General features: G+C 42.7%; 1 protein-coding gene across 9 annotated transcripts in view; it reads left to right on the top strand.

The window, feature by feature from the left end:
• LOC140191133 (nuclear factor 1 X-type-like) overlaps nt 1-22,134 on the top strand; it is a 425,546-nt gene that overhangs the window by 43,525 nt on the left and 359,887 nt on the right. The gene's annotated exons all lie outside the window — the stretch shown is intronic.

Here is a 22,134-nt window from a genome sequence, read left to right as displayed (position 1 = left end):
TTACTTATTTGCGAAGAAGGATGAGAAGTGACTTGATAGAGGTGTAGAAGATGATAAGAGGCATAGATAGGGTGGACAGTCAGCATTTTCCCCCAGGGCGGAAATGGCTATTATAGGGGATTATAATATTAAGCTGTTTGGAGAGGGAGAAGCACCTCAGAGAGTGGAGGGGGAATGGAACGTGTTGCCACGGTTGGTGTACGGGCGAGTACATTAAGGACATTTAAAAGAAACTGGTAGTTAGGGATGAAAGAAAAATAGAAGACTATGGTAGCAGACTATGGAGGGCGGAGGATTGGATTGGTCTTGGAGAGGGTTAAAAGGTTGGCACAACATCGTGGGCGTAGTGTTCTATGTTCTATGTTATGATGAAGAGCCAGAGATGTGGAGCCCGTAAGACGACATCTGATGATCCACAGATGACTGATGTTGCTGGGCACGGAGGGGGTAGGCAGGGTGATGGACAGGTAGCCGAATTTCCTGAGACTGTCAGCCTTACTGGGCAAGAGTGAAGAGGATTTGCCCCCTTTGTGCTGTTTTACTGTTTGCTATCGAATGTTTAACCCAGTGTTTTCGTCACCTACACCATGAACCGGCCACTGAGGGAAGTTCCTTCGAAGAAAACCTTTCCACTCCTCCCTCCCCCCTTCTCCCTCCTATTCGCCTTCCCTCTATTCCTCTTTTCCTAACCTTTATCCTGCCCCCTAACCTTCCTCCTTTCTTTGCCCTAGCACTCCTTCCCTTTATCTCTTCTCCCCTCCCTCTCCCTCCATTCCTCCCCCTCTGTCCATCCTCCTTCTCCCCACTATCTCTCCTCTCTTCCCTACCTACTTTTCCTATCTTCCCTCTATCCCTCCTGTCCATCATCTCCCACACCTCCTCCCCTTTCACCACTCTTCCCTTCCTCAATACTCCACTCCTCCCTCCTCCATCACTCCTCCTCTCTCCTTCTCATCCCTCCCCGTATATTTGCAAGAGACTGTCCCTAGCTGATGGGATTCTGGCCCATACGGGTCCATTCTGTGGCCGGCGGGTCAACCCTCATCTCAGAGGCAGGAGTTTGTAGATCCACATCTCCACCCGAAGAGTTCTGAGGAGGAAAGTGTCAGTTGGTCCATCGAGAGCAGTCTGCACTCTCCCAGCGGTGTCCCCTCCTGTGTGACGTTCACCTCTGCTCTGTCTCGTCCATGAATTGGACATAATAGGGTTGCATGGGGTAAAGTGATATTTCACCCACGCCACTTCATACCTCGAACACCATCTCTGTGAGGGAGAACACTGACCGCAGGGCTTGCTAGGCACAAATTAGCCACCTCATCTCCAATGCAATTAATTGGCTAGAATGGACTTTAGATAATCCCGAGAAGGGTGAGAGTTCTATATGCATGTGAAATCTTTCATTCTGTTTGGTGTATCTCGATTGTCGAATTCATTTGGATGCTCGACTATGATACCAGTACGTCAGCTGGAATCTCATCCACAGGACACTGGGAGGTGAGACGGGACAGGAGACCAGGCTGGCCATGACCTTCTCTCCAGTGTGGAGGGACAGGGACATAATGTTTACATCGTTATGTAGGACACTTGACAGGTCTGTGCCACGTTTTGGTCATCCTCTCTGCGTCCAGCCTATCTAGGCTTTTCATTATTTATTAGATTTCAATAAGATCTTCCCCTTATTCTTCTAAACTACAATGAGTACGGACCCACACCCTTTGAACACTCCTCACACGTTAACCCTTTCATTCCAGGGATCACTCTCATGAAGTTCCTCTGCACCTTCTCCAGCACCAGCAAATCCGTTCTGAGATATAGGGCCCAAAACTGCTCACAAAACTACAAGTGTGATCTGACCAACGCCTTATAAAGTTTCAGCATTGCATTCTTGCTTTTATATTCTATAGAAATGAATGTGAAAATTGTAATTGTCTTCCTTACTATCGACTTAACCTGCAAGTTAACCTTTAGGGTTCCTGCACGAGGACTCCCAAGTCCCTTTGCACCTCCGATTTCTGAATTCTCTTCCCATCCGCTTTTATTCCCTCTACCAAAGTGCATGACTAGGCAATTTCCTACACTATATTCCATCTGCCACTCCTTTGCCCATTCTCGCAGTCTGTCGAAGTCTTTCTGAAGATTCCCTTCTTTCTCAACACTACCTGTCCCTCCACCTATCTTTGTATCGTCCACATGTGGCATGATACATTCTAGAATTTTCCTCAGACATTCTAGCACCTTCAGCTGGAGTGGCACGGTAACATAGAGGGTGGCAAAGTAGCGTGCGTGGTGGCATGGTAGCGTAGCCATTAGTGCAACAGTTGGGACCTTAGCGGAAAAATGGGGGTTCAATTCCGGCTGCTGTCTTTAAGGAGTTTGTACGTTCTCCACGAGACTGCGTGGGGTTCCTCCTCATGCTCCATTTTTCTCCCACAACCTAAAGTTGTAAGGGTTAGGGTTAGTGAGTTGCAGACATGTTACATTAGTGCCAGACGCATAGCAACTTTTGCTGTCTGCTTCCTGCGCAATTCTACCACGCTGATTTGAATTGATGCAAACAACCCATTCCACTGCATGTTTTGAAATTTTGATGCACATAACAATTAAAGCTGATCTTTTGCGTCTTTACTATTTACAACATGCCACACTCCCAGTCCGTATTCTCACCATCTCTCCTGTTGTTTCTGAGAGACTGAGACATTTAATGGATAGGTTCAGCAAACTAGGGTGACAAGGGAGGTAGTGGGTCTTTGATGGCAAGCTGACCAACTGTAGGAGGAAGAGATCTGGGCAAGCAGAAGCAGGAGTTGAGGCACTGAGTGTTGGCTCGGGGTAAGAGAGGTTTGAGTGGTCTTGAGTTGCAGGCAGGAAGAAGACCATCCATTAGTTCTCCTTATTACCCATATAGTCCTCCTCCAGTAAAGTGAATACACTCAGTCTTTTCCCCAGGTCTAGCAAATAAAGAACTGGAGGGTGTAGATTTAGGGTGAGGAGAAAGAGACTTAATTAGAACGGAAGCACAAGCTTTTTCACACAGAGGGTGGTGTGTATGTAGAAGCTCCCAGAAAAAGTGGCTGAGGCAAATACAATATCAACTTTGACAAGACAGTTAGATGAGTGCATGGATTGGAAATGTTTAGAGGGATATGTGCCAAAAGCTGGCAAACGGAACGAACATGAATGTGCCATCTTCATTGACATGGACCACTTGAGCTGAAAGGTCTATTTCTCCGCTGGGTGACTCTGTGGCGTTTTGGAAGTAGAATTAACACCATGGCTTTGGTAACTCAGATTCAGAGTTATTTATCACACGTACATCGAAGCATGCAGTGAAATACATCATTGTTGTTAACAAAGAAAGACAACAATAGCAATAAGATATGATAAGATATGGCTATGGAATAAAGTATGGAATCAAGTAATAAAATCCTTACAAGACCATGAGTAGTCAATGTACAGAAATACTTCCTACATATATGGAAATATTTATATATGTCAATAAAATTCATGACCTTTTAAGGTATTATAAAATGCCCATAGATTTAGATATTCCCTACACACACACACATATGTGTGTGTGTGTGTGTGTGTGTGTGTGTGTTAGAAATAGTGTAAAATAGTCTTATTCAAGGGAGAACAAGAAAACTTGTTCTTACCTACAAAATATATATATATATATATATATATATATAAAATGATGGGGAATATAGAGAGGGTAAATGCAAACAAGCTTTTTCCATTGAGGTTGTACGAGACTACAATTAGTGGTCATGGGTTAAGGGTGAAAGGTGAAATGTTTACAGGGAGTCTGAGGGGGAACTTCTTCACTTACAGGTTGGTGCTAGTGTGAACAAGTTGCTGGCAGAAGTTGTGGATGCAGATTTGATTTCAAGGTTTAAGTGAAATTTGTATAAGTACATGGATGGGAGTGTATGGAGGGCTATGGTCGATGGGACCAGGCAGAATAATAGTTCAGCATGGACTGGATGGGCCAAAAGGCCTCCTTCTGTGCTGTAGTGTTCTATGACTCTATCATTCTAAATGTGCAGCATTGTATCATAGGTACAATGCATGTCCCATTGTGCAGAATGTCTGTCTGCATTATCAACAACACCAACTTGCAATGTTAAATCAATGATCAACTTTATTTGCCAAATACCTTTACATGTATTAGGAATTTGCTCTGATGTGTTGGCATGACATACAACAAAAAACAATAACATTCAACAATTAGAAAAAAAAAAGAATTATATAAACATGATGTTAGTAGTATGCATATGGAATAAAATGTGCATAAATTCAAAATACCTGAATGTATTCACAATGTAAGCAGCGTTATAAAGCGTGTTTTCAGTGCAGTATATTGATGGGAGGAAATCAATAGAGGGGGTGGGGGCAAACTAGAATAGTTAGTACCATGGGGGAAGTAACTTTTAAACTGAAGTGAAGTTTTTGTTTTAAAAGCCCTATAGTGCATTCCAGAAGGGAACTTCTGGAAAAGGCAGTTTGCAGGGTGGGGAATGTTTGCAATGCATTTTCTGCCTGCTTTGTTGTCCAGGACACACATAAGTCCTGCAATGTTGGTAGAACACAGCCAATTACCTTTATAGCTGACCTGACAGTTCACTATAGTTTTCGTATATTGAAAGAGAATGCTACACCAAATGTGCTGACTGAGTGGGATATGGTCCTCGAGTACCGAAATATGAAGTCTTAATTTCACATCCTGCCTCATTATGAAATTGCACCTTATTGGTTACCTGCAGTGCACTTTCTCTGTAACTATTACACTGCATTCCGCATTCTGTTATTGTTTTATCTTGTTCTACTTCAGTGCACTGTGTAATGATTTGATCTGTATGAATAGTATGTAGGACAAGTTTTTCACTGTATCTTGGTACATGTGACAATAATAAAGTAATTCCATTTCCAATATAGCTTCTTTCATATTGTAGTCAATTCAAAGGAATTCCCAGCTGTGTTAGCAAGCAAAACTTGGGAGAACTCATGATGCCCGAAGTTTAAAGATAAACAATTGGCCTGATTTATTAACTTGGTTTCTCTACCTACAGATAATGTCTGATTTTGTGAGTCTGTACAGCATTAGTAACCCTTAGTGGTAAATTTTAATGGGGTACACAGCATAACCCAGTACAAAATTCACCTAAAAGACTGAGAAAAGTTCATCACTGTCAACTTTTATTGATTTAGCATTGAAGATTTTAAAGATCTCCCTTCTTAGAGTTATAGTTATAGAACACTAAAGCACAGAGGCAGGCCCTTCGGCCCATCTATTCCATGCAATGTATTATTCTACCTAGTACCATTGTCCTGTAGCAGAACCATAGCCCTCGATACCCCTTCCATTCATCTACCCATCCAAACTTCTCTTAAATATTGAAATCGTACCAGATCCACCACTTCTGCTGGCAGCTTGTCCACACTCTCAACATGCTCTGAGTGAAGAAGCTTCCCCTCATGTTCCCCTTAAACATTTTGCCCTTCACCCTTAACCCATGACTTCTAGTTGTACTCTCACCCAGCTTCAGTGGAAAAAGCCTGATTTCATTTGCCCTGTCTATACCCCTCAACATTTTGTAAAAAAAAGTCCGAAACTTTTCAACCTTTCCCTATAACTCAGCTTCTCAAGTCCTTGTTTCAGATCCTTCTATGGTTTCTTCCTTGTGGTACCTGGAGCCAGAATGACAGTAACAGAGAAAGTGCATCATAAATGCATATTAAAATGAATTATCATTATGAGATAAATTACAAGGTCAAGGGTCCATCTTAGCATATTAGGAATCCATTCAATAGTCTTATAACAGCAGGGTAGAACCCTGGTGGCACCTGCTTTTAGAAACTTGTATCTTTTGCCTGATGGAAGGGGGAGAAGAGAGAATGTCTGTGGTGGGTAGGGTCTTCGATTATGCTGACTGAGACAATGAGAAGTATAAACAGAGTTCATGGTGGGGAGGCTGGTTTCTGTGATGTGCTGAACTGTGTCTACAACTCTTCGCACTTTCTTGCGGTCATGTGCGGAACTGCTGCTATGCCAAACTGTGCTGCACCCAGGTGCTTCTTCCAAAAGGTTAGCATGGCAGTTGACAGATAGGCATGACAAAATAGTCAGTCTGACAGTGAGGGTGTGACCAACAGGTCTAGGTGGATTGGTGCCCAATGCCTAAAGCCAAGAGGTAAATGTTGGGGATTCTGGGGAAGGGCCAGGTTTCAATAAGTGTTTGCATAATATTCACATGAAAACCTACATGGGTGCAATCATCCAAATACCAGTTAAATGAAAAGGCCCCTGGTGCTCTCTTTCTCTCTGTCTCTCTCTCTGATTGATATCTACCATAGAACATTGATGCAGAACTGTTGCACTGCAAGACTCACTCCTCAGAATCAGAATCAGGTTTAATATCATTGACGTATGTTGTGAAATTTGTCTAATGCCACTGGGAATTTTAGGTGATGCCACACACCCAAACAAAGCCACTTCATTTGCAGGGACCTGTGGCCACAGCCGATTTGCATCAAGGCAAAAATGGTATTGTATGGTATCTTTGAGCAGCCGCCAGCCTGCTGTGTTGTGTGTTAAGCATCAGAAAAGAAACTGTGCCAGAAGTGCAAGAAGGTGTGCCGAGCGGTGGCAGAGGACTGGGAAGCACAGTGTGGTGGGTTTTGAACCAAGGCTGGGCAGTAGCTAGAGAGTGAACCCAGGGAAAGGGTTTTCCAGATTAGCGTTGCCTCCCGGACTAGCTGGAGGCACAGAACAGGAGAGGGATACAATGGAGACAATCCATAAGACTATAAGACATAGGAGCAGAATTAGACTGTTTGGCTCGATAATTCCATCATGACTGATTTATTATCCTTCTCAAAACCAATCTCCTGCCTTCTCCTATAACCTTTGATGACTTTACTAATCAAGAATCTATCAACCTCCACTTTCAATGTGCTGAATGACTTGGCCTCCACAGCTATCTGCAGCAATGAACTCCATGGATTCACCACCCTCTGGCTAAAGAAATTCCTCTTCATCTCTGTTCTAAAGGGATGTCCTTGTATTCAGATGCTGTGCTCTCTGGTCCTAGAATGCTTCACATGCACTCTATCTAGACCTGTCACTAATCAATAGGTTTCAATCAGATCTGCCCACCCCACAGCCACTCTGCTCCGTCATTCTTCTAAGCTCCAGCGAGTACAGGCCCAGAGCCATTAAATGCTCCTCATGTGTTCATCTTTTCATTCCCAGGATCATTCTCGTGCAACCCCTCTGGACCCAGCACACCCTTTCTTAGTTGGGAGGTAGTTGGTCCAAGGGGTTAATGGGTTGCAGGTACAAAGGTACTGATGCTTTGGGGGAACCTGAAGGTGGATTCACAGTTAATACCCTTCCAGCATCAGGCTCCAGAATCGGTGTGGATAACTTCACCCACCATTACTCTGAACTGACTTCATAACCTACAGACTCACTTTGATGGACTCTACAATTCAGGTTCTCAATATTATTTATTTATTTATTTTTAAACAATTTATCTTCTTTTGCACTTGGGTTGTTTGTTAGTCTTTGTTTATCTACAGTTTTTCAAGAATTCTATTGTATTTCTTTATTCTCCTGTAAATGCTTTCAAGAAAATTAAGTTAGCAAATAGTAACATATATGTAATTGGATAATAAATTTAATTTGACTTTGAAAGTCTTGGCTGAAAGGGGAGTACAATACTGTAGCAGATAGTGTAACACTATTGCAGTGCCATATACCCAGGTTCAATTCCTACCTCTGTCTGTAAGGAGTTTGTATGTTCTCCCTGTGACCATGTGGCTTTCCTCCTATATTTCAAAAATGTATGGGTTAGTAGGTTAATTAGTCACATGGGAGTAATTGGGTGCCATGGGCTAATTGGACTGGAAGGTCATGTTATCGTACTAAATCTAAATAAAATGGAGTTTGTGGCGGGTCAGGGTATTGTTCCCAGTGATGCCCAGCTCCTGTAGATGAAGAAGGAAAATATTAAAGGGAAGTGGTCCTGGAGGGAGGATTTGGAGATTTGTAAGACTTGTGGCTTGTTTGATTCTGAAGCAAGCACCACAGACTAACTTATGAAGCATATTACATTGTGAGCATCGAAGTAATAAATGCAGTGGTAATCTCTTCTCCCAGTTTTGGGCTTCATAAACATAGATTAGCCTGACCACACCAAGGAGATTAATCTCACAGAAGTGACAGATGTCAGCTCACTTCAGTTTACCAGAGTGAATCATTTTGCATCAACATTGTCCTTAAGCAATTTACCTACAAGTTTTTTTCTTAGAATTGGCCTTCATTAATTAAAGTATTGAGTATAAGAGCTGGAATGTTATGATGAGGTTGTATAAGGCATTGGTGAGGCCGAATCTGGAGTATTGTGTTCAGTTTTGGTCACCAAATTACAGGAAGGATATAAATAAGGTTGAAAGAGTGCAGAGAAGGTTTACAAGGATGTTGCCAGGACTTGAGAAACTCAGTTACAGAGGAAGGTTGAATAGGCTAGGACTTTATTCCCTGGAGCGTAGAAGAATGAGGGGAGATTTGATAGAGGTATATAAAATTATGATGGGTATTGATAGAGTGAATGCAAGCAGGCTTTTTCCACTGAGGCAAGGGGAGAAAAAAACCAGAGGACATGGGTTAAGGGTGAGGGGGGAAAAGTTTAAAGGGAACATTAGGGGGGGCTTCTTCACACAGAGAGTGGTGGGAGTATGGAATGAGCTGCCAGATGAGGCAGTAAATGCGGGTTCTTTTTTAACATTTAAGAATAAATTGGACAGATACATGGATGGGAGGTGTATGGAGGGATATGTTCCGTGTGCAGGTCAGTGGGACTAGGCAGGAAATGGTTCGGCACAGCCAAGAAGGGCCAAAAGGCCTGTTTCTGTGCTGTAGTTTCTATGGTTTCTAACATAAATCAACCTTAAAGGGAAAATCAACTTGAGAAGAAAGTTAAGTGTAAAACCTACTTGTTCCGATCCTGCGTAGTATTCCCACGTACATGTTTTGGAACGTGTGAGGAAAGTGCAATACTCGGAGGAAACCCATGCAATCACAGGGAGAATGTACACGCTCCTTACAGACAGCCCCAGGATCTGAACAGTAATCACTGATAAGTGTCATTCTCGCTGCTACACTGGAGTGCGACACTTCAAACCTAGAGCATCTTCAGACACTAGATCTTTGATTGCAATTGGACATTTCCCCCAACATTTACCATTGATTTATTTATTGTCCTATTGTATTTATACTGTAAATACAAGCTGTTAAATAAAATTGTGTTTATTACACGATGGCACCCAAGGTACCTAAAGTGTTGAAAAGGATTTGATGGGGGAGAAGTTATTTTTCTTTGTAGAAAATTGTTTAATAAAAGGTCAAGGGCATAAAGCAAGAGTTCTTCATTTGAGTGTTTATTCTGAACAGTGGCAATCTAGAACATCATCCTGCAGAGGTCAGTGGACGTGAGGCTTTGACTGAGTTCCAGGTTGTTGGATCAGGAGTGGAGATGGGAGCTGAAATATTAGCCAGCCAGGATTTGTCTTGTCAAAGGTGAAAGTGGGAATGGATCAGTAGAGTCACACAGGGATGGGTATCCTTCTGGAGCGAAGTATTTTGGAAAGCCAAACAATGGTAAGGCATATACAGGCCCTGCAGACTGTTGCAAACAGAGGATCTTTGAAGTACAAGCCTGTATATCTTTATAAACTGCTGCAGAAGTGGAGATGATAGTGAAGTAGGCACTTGGGATGGTTCGCTTCATCAGCTGTAGAAAAGAATACCAGAGCAGGTACACAAACACAGCAGGTTCTGTAGACGCTGGAAATCAAGAGCAACCACACACAAAATGCTGGAGGAACTAATAAATCTAATAAATCAGCAGCTAATAAAGTGGCCTCTTGAGTGTATGTTCTTGGTCTTCGTCTGATGTAGCCTATCTATTTCAAGGTTCAACATGTTGTACATTCAGAGATGCTCTTTTGCACACCACTGTTGTAACACGTGGTTATTTGAGTTACTGTCAGTTTGACCCAGTCTGGCCATTCTCCTCTGACCTCTCTCATTAATGAGGCATTTTTTGCCTTCAGAAAGCTGTTCACTGAATTTTTTTTTTGTTTTTTTTGCACCATTCTCTGTAAACTTGAGAGACCATTGTGCATGAAAATCCCAGGAGATTAGCAGTTTCTGAGATAATCAAATCCCCCTGCCTGGCACCAACAATTATTCCAAGGTCAAAGTCACTTAGTTCACATTTCTTCCCCGTTTTGGTTTTTGGGCTGAATGACAACTTAGCCTCCTGGCCATGTCTGCATGCTTTTATGTATTGAATAGCTCGCACATGATTGGCTGTTTAGATATCTGTACTAACAATCGGACATGCAGGTGTATCTTATAAAGTGGCCACCATATACTGCCTTGAGATTCATTTTCTTACAGGCATTTATAATAGAAACAAAAAAAAATAGAATCAATGAAAGACTACAGCCAGACTGACAAACAACCAATGGACAAAAGAAAACAATCTGGGTAAATACAATAATAATAAATAAGTACATAAATAATACTTAGTAAAATAATATATAGTATTTACTGAACAGTACTTAATAAATAGTACATGAGAGGCATAGATGGAGCAGAGAGTTAAAAGGCTGGGAGTATCAAGAACTAGAGGGTATGGGCTTAAGGTGAAATGGAGCTGATTTAAAGATAACTGAGGGAGAGTGGTGTGAATTACCTCATGGGGTGCAGGAGGCAGAGACTCTGAAAACATTTGAGAAGCACTTTGACAAGCTCTTGACTCACTAAGGTGTAGCATGTTACCAACCAGATAGGGGTAAATGGGCAGCACTGACATGGGTGGGGTCTGAAGCGCCTGTTTCTGGCAGATCCTCAGTGCAGTGAGGCTCTGTAACACTTCACCAATGAGCAACTGTGCAATATCACTTCAGGCGTGGAGTTGATTTAACTTACTGGACCAGATGTGTCCAAGCCAAATCTCCCAGTGCCTGTGTCTTCTGGAGATAACACGCTGGGAAAACAAATAGAAACCACACCCTTGGAGCAGATACTTGTCCCAGTCGCTTGGTGTCGGTGCTTATGCCATCCACAAGCCTTCTCTTAACTCATTTCCAATTTTATTGATGTATCCTTTGTGCCTCCCTCATGTGCGTGTTCACCAACGGTATTCAGGGAGAAGGGAGTGTCAAAGCTTTCTGGAGTCTGCATTGCAAATGGTATGAAAATCCAACGTGTGCACTTGGTTACCATTCATATTTGCCTAAGGTACATGCTAGCTCAGGCATTTTTTTCATTAAAGCTAAAGGCAGCCTCACTAATCTCCATAGCCTCTGCCAATTCATTTTGAGAGGATTAGGATATAAAAACAAGGATGTAATGATGAGGCTTTGTAAAGTATTGGTCAGACTGCACTTGGAGTATCGTAAGCAGTTTGTGACTTCTTATCTAAGAAAGGATATGCAGGCATTGGAGATTGTCCAGAGGAGGATCATAAAATGATCCCAGGAATGCCAAGGAGAGCATGTTTCCTTTTGTGGGGGAATCTAGGACCAGAGGGCACAACCTCAGAATAGAAAGATGGCCATTTAGAACAGAGATGATAAAAAATTTCTTTAGCCAGGGGGCAGTGAATCTGTGAAATTGATTGCCACAGCTGCCGGGTCATTGGGCATATTTAAAGTGGAGGTTGATACGTTCTTGATTAATAAGGGGGAAAAGTCAGGAGAATGAATTTGAGAGGGATCATAAATCAGCCATGATGGAATGGCAGAGCAGACTCAGTGAGCTGAATAACCTAATCTGGCTCCTATCTCTTATGGTCTTATGGTCTAAATCAACAACCCTCTGGGATCTCTGTACTCTTCAGATTCTGGGCTCAGTGACACACCAATTTTCACCATCAGCCACCCGGTTCCCAGCTATCTTCCACAACCATTCTGTCTTCCTAAACATTATCTGTCTGACCATGCTCTTTATTTGCTGACACTCCCATGGCATTTTGTAGCTCCTTGTGCATGGCTGGATATCTACATGCAATTGTATTAAGTGGTTCAGCCACAGAAGATGGCTGCCCCCAAAATGGAGTCTTGGCAGATGGAGTTCAACTTGGAAAAGTGTGAGGTGATTCACTTTGCTAGGTTGAACTTGAAGGCAGAATACGGAGTTAATGGCAGGTTTCTTGGCAGTCTGGAATCTCTTCCATAGATCGCTCAAAGTTCCCATGCAAGTTGATAGGGTCGTTTAGAAGGCGTTTGGTGTATTGGCCTTCGTTAGTTGAAGTACTGAGTTCAAGAGCCACAAGATAATGTTGCACCTGTATAAAACCCTGGTTAGGCCATACTTGGAATATTGTGTTCAGTTCTTGTAGTCTCATTAAAGGAAGGATTGGATGATTTAGGGAAGGTGCAGAGGAGATTTATCAGCATGTTGCCTGGATTAGAGAGCATGCCTTATCAGGAAAGCTTCAGTGAGCTAGGGCTTTTCTCTTTGGAGTGAAGGAGGATGCAAGGTGATTTAATAGAGGTGTACTAGATGATAAGAGGCATAGATAGAGTGGACACAGCGACAGGAATCAAAATTCTCAGGATAGGAAAGAAAGGTAGAAAGATTCCACTATCTTATTAGGTTTGTAGAAAGGTGGTAACAACCTGTTCCGAATGTATAGCAGCAGACAAAATGGGAGATTTGGAGAGATGTTCTGACATCTGAAACTCAGGGAAGTTGGAGGGCTTGTAACCAAAGTATTAAAGAGATAAGATTAGCTTTGTTTGTCACATGTACATCAAAAAATCAAAACATACAGTGAAATGTGTATTGTTGTAGATTTGCATCAAATCAAGAACAATGCCAGTATCCCTAGTCAATCCATATATTTCATTCGTGAATCATTTTAGTAAATCTCTTATGCACCTTTTCCAAACGTTTGCTTGTGAAGTGAATCCAGTAAAGACTTGTAAAAATTATGCAGAGGGGAAATAATCCCAAGGTCATGGGTAGGTTCGGATAGTGGGTTGGAACAAATTGAACATGGGTCTGCTGGATGCCAAATCTGCATGGGTGGATGAGTGGGTGGGAGCGAAGAGCAGGGCTTGTTTTGCTGTTGTTGCTTTATCGATTGTTTTCTGCTTTAGTGTGTTCTATGTTGTTCTGCTGAGCAGGTGAAGTTGGCACCAGAGTGTGTCGTGGTACTTGTGAGCTGCCCCCAGCACATCTTTGGGTGTGTTGGTTATTAATGCAAACAATGCATTTCACTGAATGTCTTGCTGTACACATTATAAATAAATCTGAATTGTATATCTTGAACTGCTCAGTGTGAGAACCTCCAGACAGGAGATGGAAGACAGAGTAGCCTTCAGGGATGTGAATCAGTTCTGAATGTGAATGACTTCTAAGTGTGAATTATAGTTTTGTGAATGGGTTTGGAATGTGCATTTTTACATCCTCCTATTCAGAATGAACTGAGGATTTTTTTTAGTTTAATTGGTTGCTATTTCTCTTGAGTTTTGTATCTACTTGTTCTTGTTAAGTCACTTACCTAACAGTAAATGTAATGAACCCATAGAGACATTAACAGTATTGATGTGTATTTTTTTATACACTTAGTTGGTTGTGGAGATGAGGAATCATACAGACATCCAGCTTGGAAACAGGCCCTTCAGCCCAACTGGTCCATGTTAACCACTACTCCTATTTAAGCTCGTCCCATTTGCCCGTAATTGGTCCATATCCAGAATCGGAATCAGAATCAGGTTTATTATCACCGGCACATGCCGTGACATTTGTTAACTTAGCAGAAGCAGTTCTATGCTATACATAATACAGAAGAGGAAAAAGAATAAAAATAACAGTAATAAATAAATAATAAATCAATTACAGAATACATATAATGAATAGATTAAACATCATGCAAAAACAGAAATAATATATATTAAATAAGTGAGGTAGTGTCCACAGGATCAATGTCCATTTAGGAATTGGATGACAGAGGGGAAGAAGCTGTTCCTGAATTGCTGAGTGTGTGCCTTTGGTTTCTGTACCTCCTACCTGATGGTAACAGTGAGAAAAGGACATGCCCTGGGTGCTGGGAATCCTTAATAATGGATGCTGCCTTTCTGAGACACCACTCCTTGAAGATATTCTGGGTGCTTTGTAGGCTAGTACCACGATGGAGCTGACTAAATTTACGACCCTCTGCAACTTCTTTTGGTCCTGTGCAGTAGCCCTCCCTCCCCCATACCATCCATTGGAGCCATTCATATTATGTACCTATCCAAATGTGTTTCGAATGATGGTTAAGTACCTGCGTCAACCACTTCCTCTGGCAGCTCATTCTATACACGAACAACCCTCCGGTATAAAGATTGTTCCTCAGGTTCTTCAGTCCTCTTTATGATGAAGGATCTCATCCCAAAATGTCGACTGATTATTTTTTTTCCATCGAGGCTGGACCTGCTGAGTTCCGCCAGCATTCTGTGTGTGTTCATTGTTGTCTGTGTTGTGGTTTCACGTTCCTGTTCTGCTGGAAGGACAGCTCCATAGTTGGGTCTATTGAAAACCAGTGGGTAAGATACACAGATTATAGATAATAAAGGTCCTGGGGTGTGAACCTGTAATTATTTTAATTTTTAATTAAGCATTAATGGACCAGGAGAGTGGAGTGAGTAATAAACAAGGAGACCAAGCTCAAGGGATGATGACACAGGTTGAACCTTTCAATAAAGTGCTGTGTTTAATTATATGCTTCTGCGTGACCACAGTTTCTTTATTTCATTTTCATAATTTACAGAGGAAGAAGACTGAAGTGAAGGCATTCGAGGGTTTGAAACAAAAGAATTTGAAGGACGGTTAACCTCTGAGCCTGTACTCACTGGAGCTTAGAAGAATGAAGGGAGATTTCATTGAAACCTTTCGAACATTGAAAGGCCTGGATAGAGTGGATGTAGAGAGGATGTGTCCAATAGTGGGGAGTCTAGGATCAGAGGGCACAGTCTCAGAATACAAGGACATCCCTTTAGAACAGAGAGGAGGTGCAAATGCTTTAGCAGAGGGTGGAGAATCTGTGGAATTCATTGCCACAGATGGCTGTGGAGTCCAAGAAATTGGGTATACAGCAATTAAAGCAGAAGTTGATAGGTCCTTGATCAGCAGGGCATCAAAAGTTATGGGGAGAAGGCAGGAGAGTGGAGTTGATATGGATAATAAATCAGCCTTAAAGGAATGACAGAACAAATTTTATGGGCTGAATGCCCTAATTCTGCTCCTATTCTTATGGTCTTGTGTCTGAGGTTACCGCTGGGTCTGGGTCAGCATAGACAATTTTTTGATATAAAAATAGTGCGCTATGTAGGAGGGAAGGGTTTGACTGATCTTACAGTAGGCTAAAAGGTCAGCACAACATCATCGGCTGAACGGCTTTTGCTATGCTGTACTGTCCTATGTTCCATGAAATGGTTCTGTCGAAATATCCTGTAAGTGGTGGTGAGGTTGGGGGTGGTTTGCAGGAATGGGAATGCTTCTGTGGGATTATTGGTACCTCTTTGGGAATGGAAAAGTCTCGGTGGAGTTGGAGGTATCTCTGAGGAGATGAGGAAGATCAGTGAGACGGAGTATTTCTGTGGATGTAGGTATCGCTTTGGGGATAGAGGAGTCTCACAGAATTTTGGCAATCTTTGTGGGTGTGGAGGTGTATGCAGAGGCTCGGAATATTTCTGTGGGCTTATAGATATCTCCCTGGAGATGTTGAGAGAGAGGAGTTCCTCTGCAGTTAGAACAATGTCCTTGGGAATGGGATAACGTGTGGTTGGAGCAGCACTTGTCAGGATGGAGGAGTCTCATTAGAGATGGGAAATAGTTGTGGGTTGGAAGTGTGCACCGTGGATAGAGATGCAGTACTTCTGTGGGCTTGCAGATGGTAGAATGAGCTGACAGGGTTCTCACTGGGGTTAGAGAAAACTCTCTGTGGATGAGATATCTCAGAAGGCACTTGGAGTGTTTCTGGAGTTGGATCAATCTTTTGTGGGGATGGAGAAGTATTCCTTCAGGCTGTAGGTACTTTTCAAGAGTGAGAGGAGTCCCACTGCAGTTGGAGACATCTGATGCCTAATATCAGAAGCAATATTGCTGAGTTAAAATAAAATTCATGGCTTTGAGTAACCATAAGGCCATAGAGCATCGGAGCAGAATTAGGCCATTCGGTCCATCAGGTCTGCTCCAATATTCCATTATTATCCCTTTCAGCACCATTCTCCTGCCTTCTCCCTGTAACCATTGACAGCCTTGGTAATCACGAGCCTATCAACTTCTGCTCTAAATGTACCGAAAGCGTGACCTTGGCAGTCATGTGAGGCAATGAATTTGAAAGATTCACCACCCTCTGGCTAAAAAAAGTTCCTTCCCATCTCTGTTGTAAAGGGACATCCTACCATTCTGAGGCAGTGCCCTCTGGTCCTTCCCTCCCCTGCTATAGGAAACATCCTCTCCATGTCCACTCTCTCTAGGGTTTTCAATATTCAATAGGTTTCAATGAGATTACCACTCATTCATCTAAACTCCAGTGAGTACGTGCCCAGTGCCATCAACTGCTCCTCATAGTTAACCATTTCATTCCTGGGATCATTCTTGTGAACTTCCTCTGTGCTCTCTCTAATGCCAGATAAAGGGTCTAAAACTGCTTACAATACTCAAGACTAGTCTGACCAATGGCTAAAAAGCCTTAGCATTGCATCCTTGCCTTTTAGATTCTATGATATAATCAAGTTCCTTGGTGTTAGAATGCTACTGGGCCATACTGTGAAACAAGCTAAATGTTGCAACATAGAAAGCACAAAAGTTGTGTAAAGACTGACAAATTGTTTATGGAGATAGAACTGCTGATTAAATGTTTCAAATAACTTCAGATTTTTTTTTTTGCATTGTAAGGAAAAACAGAAGCAACAGTTTGCATTCACTTAGTCACTTTAATATCGTCGACCATCCCAGAGCGAATCACAGAAGTATTATCAAATGCAGTTTGGCACCAAGCCACTTAAAGGAATTGAAGGCTGGTGATCATACAAGAAAGGAGTTTGTTTTTTTTATTTAGAGATTCGGCACAGTAACAGGCCTCTCTGGTCCATTGAGCCCATGTGACTAATTAAATTTCTAACCAGTCTGTCTCCAGAACGTGGGAAGAAACCAGAGCACCCAGAGGAAATCAACACAGTCACAGAGGGAATGTAGGGCAGTGGGATTGAATCCGCTGATAGTGCTGGTAGTGTGATAGCAGTATGATAACCGCTACACCACCAAGAAGTGATTAAAGTTTTGGGGAAATCTATTCAGCTGCAATGATGTCACCAAACCTTCATCTCCACCACTGGCAACATGAAAGAATTCAGGGATCTTCAGCGGGCCAGATTGGGAAAGGCAGAGATATCAGGGAGGATCGGATGGGTTGAGGGGTCTAGGAGGTAGAAGATGCAGCCCGGCCAGAGTTAGGCCAGACCTGGTTAGAAAATCACTGCTGGGAACTAGAAGTGAGCTAGCTCACTGTACAGGAATGGTAATCCTCTACACTCTGACATCATGACAGCAAGTGATGGGATAATCTGAACGAAGACTTTAAAGTTCAAAGTAAATTTTATTACCGAAGTATGGATATGTTACCATATACTACCTTGTGAACCAGATCCACTGCTATGGGTAAATAGCTCCACAGCCTTGTAGGCTGCCTTGGGAGAGATGAAGGCTTAGGCAGGAAATCCAGAGTGGAGCCCCTAAGGCAGCTGGATGTCACTGAACATCCTTCCGGTAGCTCCTACGGCCAAGCTGGTGCCAAACATATTGCTTTCCTTTAGACTGTACTGGTGAAGGCGAGAGGGGTATCTTGATGACTGGGCATGTCAGGATCTCCATATCTTCCACCCAGGCTTGTGCCCTGGAGAGGTCACTCCAGTGCTGCTTCTCCATTGTCCTTTGAAACAGACGGATGCCATCATGATTATCATCATCATCATCATCACTACCTTGAGATTCATTTTCTTTCAGGTATTTAGAGGAAAAAAAGAAATTTTATGAAAAAACTATACATAGGACTGATAAAACAACTGCTGTTCAAAAGAAGACAAACTTTACAAGTAAAAGTAATACTGAGATCATGAGTTTTAAACAGTCCATGAAAGTGAGTCTGAAGGTCCTAGAATCAGTTCAGAGTTGAGTGAGAGGTGTTATCCCAGCCAGATCAGGAGCCTGATGGTTGGAGGGTAATAATCTTGCCTGGTGCTCTACCTGATGTTCTACCCCATTTGGAGTATTTTGAGCAGCCTTAGGCCCCTTATTTAAGGAAAGATGTGTTAGTCTTGGAGAGGGTCCAGAGGAGGTTCATATAAATAATCCTTAGGATGAAAGGGTTAATTTATAAGAAGCTTTGGGGCTGTACTTGCTGGAGTTTAGAAAAATGATGTGTGTGTGCAGAGTGGGTAGACTCACAGAAATCTATCAAATATTGAAAGGTCTTGATAGAGTAGACATGGAGAGGATGTTTCCAATATTGGGAGAGTCTAGGACCAGAAGGCACAGCCTCAGGATACAAGAATGCCCCTTTAGGACAGAGATGAGGAAAAACCTTTTTAGCCAGAGAATGCTGAATCTGTGGAATCCATTGCCACAGATGACTGTGGAGACGAAGATTAGGTATATTTGAAGTGGAGGTTGATCGTTTCTTGATTAGCAAGGGTGTCAAATATTGTGGGGAGAAGGTAGGAAAGTGGGTTGAGAGAGATAATAAATCAGCAATTATGGAATGACAGAGCAGATTCAATGGGACAAATAGCTTAATTCTGCTTCTATGCCTTATGGTCTAAAAAGACTTTTGTGCTGTGTCCTGAGGGGACTATTTATTTCCTAATGGACTTAATTAAACCAGACAATTGGATCATTATGACAAACATTTCTGTAGGTTTTGTGGAGTGTAAACTGATTTAAGAATGGTCTATGTTGCAAAGTACAAAGTGATCCCATTTGGAGCAAACACAAGAGATTCTGCAGATGCTGGAAATCCAGAGCAACACACACACAAAATGCTGCAGAAACTCAGTAGGTCATGTAACATCAGTGGAGGGGAATAAACAGTTGAAGTTCTGGCCCAGGACCCTTCAGCTGAACTGGAAAGGAAGGGGGAAGAGGTCAGAATAGGAAGGTGGGAGGGATGGAGAGGAAGGAGTACAATCTGGCGGGTCTGTAATCGTTCTGCTCAGGATTGGTGAAGCCAGATGAGGGGGAAGGAGGGTGAGTAGAGGAGGGGAAATGAAGTGAGAAGCTGGAAGGTAATAGATGGAAGAGGTAAAGAGCTGAAGAAGGAATCTGATAGGAGAAGGCAGTGGACCATGGGAGAAAGGGAAAGAGGAGGGGCATCAGACAGATGAGATGAAGATAAGGGGTAAGAGGGGAACCAGCATGGGGAATGGTAAAAAAAGAAGGGGAAAGGTAGAGAAATCGATGTTCATGCTGTCAGGTTGGAGGCAACCCAGATGGAATATGTAGTCTAGCTCCTGCAATCAGTGTAGCTTCATCATGGCAGTAGAGATAGGATCAGTGAATGGGAATAGGTATGTGGAGTATTATGTGCAAATTTGGAGCTTGTCCAATTTGGCTTGATTTTGTAAACTGTAGCATTTGACTGGAGAGAGGTTGTAGGTCTCTAGGACACTGGGTTCAAGAATCGGTGAGAATAGAGTTTGACGCATAGTATTCGGTGATCAGTGAGTCCTGGGATCAGTTCCGAGGCCTGAGGATCGATTGGAAATCTGGAAGTTGAGTTCCATTGGCCTGAGCCCCAAGTCTGCAAATCTCGTGAGTGTGTTGGGGAAGTTGGAAGCCCAATGTCTTTGAGTCCAGATCTAAGTCCATTGGAGGCTGGAGGCCTAAGATGGCCTGTCCTGCGGTTGGAGGATTGTGTATGTGCATGGGTATGTGGTATGTGGTACAGAGTTTGGTTTGCTTGTTGTGTTTCCATGTTGTTCTGCGATATTGGTGCCGGAATGAGTGGTAACGCTGTTGGCTGCCTCCAGCACATTCTTGGTTGGTAAAGCAAACAACGAATTTCAATGTACACATGATAAGTAAGTTTGAATCTTGAAACTTGAGAGATCTGGTTGTCCACACTGCAGACAGGTAATGAAGAAATGCTCAATGAAGTTTATTCTTTGATTCCATACTAAAATGGGACTGTTATCACATTCAGTGGTCTTGGCAGGTTGGCTGGCTGTGGAGAGGATAATTTTTCACGTGGGGTACCTGGAATTGGGGGTTACTATTTAAACAATAAGGAGAATCATCTGTCCACTCAGTATAGTAATGAGATGATTCTGATGTATATCTCTCAGAGCCCTGGATTTCTAGAATTCTCTTTCCCAATAGAGAGCTTATGAACATGTCTGAGACAGAACCTGGTGGATACCTGACAGCCAGGGGGTGGGCAGTTTCTGTAGATTGATGAGAATGTGGTCAAGTGAGGCCTTCCTTGACCTTATTCAATGTTGGACTGGGGTCAAGGGGCTGAACAGCCTACCCCTGCTCCAAATTCCTTGCTTGTGTGTTTGTGTCAGGTGAACTGTGTGGAAAATGACACTGAGCTTTTGGAAAGAGACAGCATCTTTAGCAAAGAGAATGGAAGATCAGACATCTCTGTATGTGTTTAGTCACTTTAAGGAAAGTGACCACGAGTCTGTTGCACCTAAAGTGATGGTGCCTATGTGCGTGTGTCTATGAGAGTGAGTCGGTATCTATGAGAGAATGTGATCAATTTTGTGTCTATGTATATGTATGTGGGTGTTGCCTGTAATTGCATGCGTGCTTTTCTATGTGTCTGCCTGTAATTTGTGTGTGGAAGGATGTCTGTCTATCTGTTTGTGCAGCTCTTTGTGTGAGTCTCTGCATCTATGTGTGTGTGTGTGACAATAATATTTCTACTACAACCAGAAGGGACGTGTTTCTGGAGGACAGGGGCAAGGTAACAGGCGGTGACGGGATATCAGAAATCGATAATTCCAAGTAATTGGTTCTCACTTCTGCCGACTCCTCTTCCTTTCTCCGGACCGTAACAGTTCAGGAGATTCAGTGAGTGAAATGATCTCCGTTCCAAATTACCCCACATGACATCCTCTTTGTTTGCTATTTCATGAACCAGTTCAAAATCAATGCCTTGATACTTGGGTTGACCTGGACCTAATGTTAGGATTTTGGCACTGATTCCTAACGACTGTAGTTCACTGTAGAAGTTTTAATGTATTTGATATGGAGTGGTGAACGCAGGTATTAATTATTACTAAATAAGATTTCCTTGCACATCCCGACATGTTGTTATACCTACAGAGAATCTCAGCTGGGTGCTACTTACTTGCTACACCTAGTTAGTCCGAATTGTTTTATACCAGTCAGGATTTCTTGAACAGGGCAGTTGCCAATACAGACTGTAGATGCAAAATCATTTTGCATTTATATATGGACAAAAGGATCTGTGCCTGCTGTACGCTTGTGTGTTGGACTACTGTGTAGAATGTGCGTTTGTTTACATCAGTATAGTGAGGTAGGGCGGGATCCTATGTTAAAACAGAGGCAGAGAAACAGAGTTAAACATTCTCTCTCACACACATATCGGTGTAAAAACTGACGTCTGTGCAGGAGTTCCGTGGAGTAGGGTGTGGGATTTGGCCTCGAATCCTCAGACCGGGTGTTTGGGAGAGACTGCAAAGGGCGAAAGGAACGATGTCAGAGTGGGTAGTGGCTCGGGGGCGGGGGGAATAAAGAAAATTGCCCCTGGAATACGGTCCAATAGGCCGAGGGATCTAATGAAAGGCAGTTGGAAAATAGGTATTTCCCATGACTGTGTGAGCGGGAACGGCGAGGTGGTGGGGACGAATGGGAAGGAATGGGTGCCAGTACACCTCTGAGATAAATGAGAATAATGCATGGAGAGAGTGGCTGATCTCACCTCTAACCGGGAGTAGGAAGACACCGTGTGTAAGAGGGGTTAAACTCACCCACTTTTGTTACACAGACACAGAACTGGTGGTCTGTGCTATCAGTGTGAGATATATTGTTTAATATACTGG

This window comes from Mobula birostris, chromosome 32 (assembly GCF_030028105.1).
Source record: "Mobula birostris isolate sMobBir1 chromosome 32, sMobBir1.hap1, whole genome shotgun sequence".
Taxonomy (NCBI): Eukaryota; Metazoa; Chordata; class Chondrichthyes; order Myliobatiformes; family Myliobatidae; genus Mobula; species Mobula birostris.
This window is presented reverse-complemented; position numbering and strand designations above follow the sequence as displayed.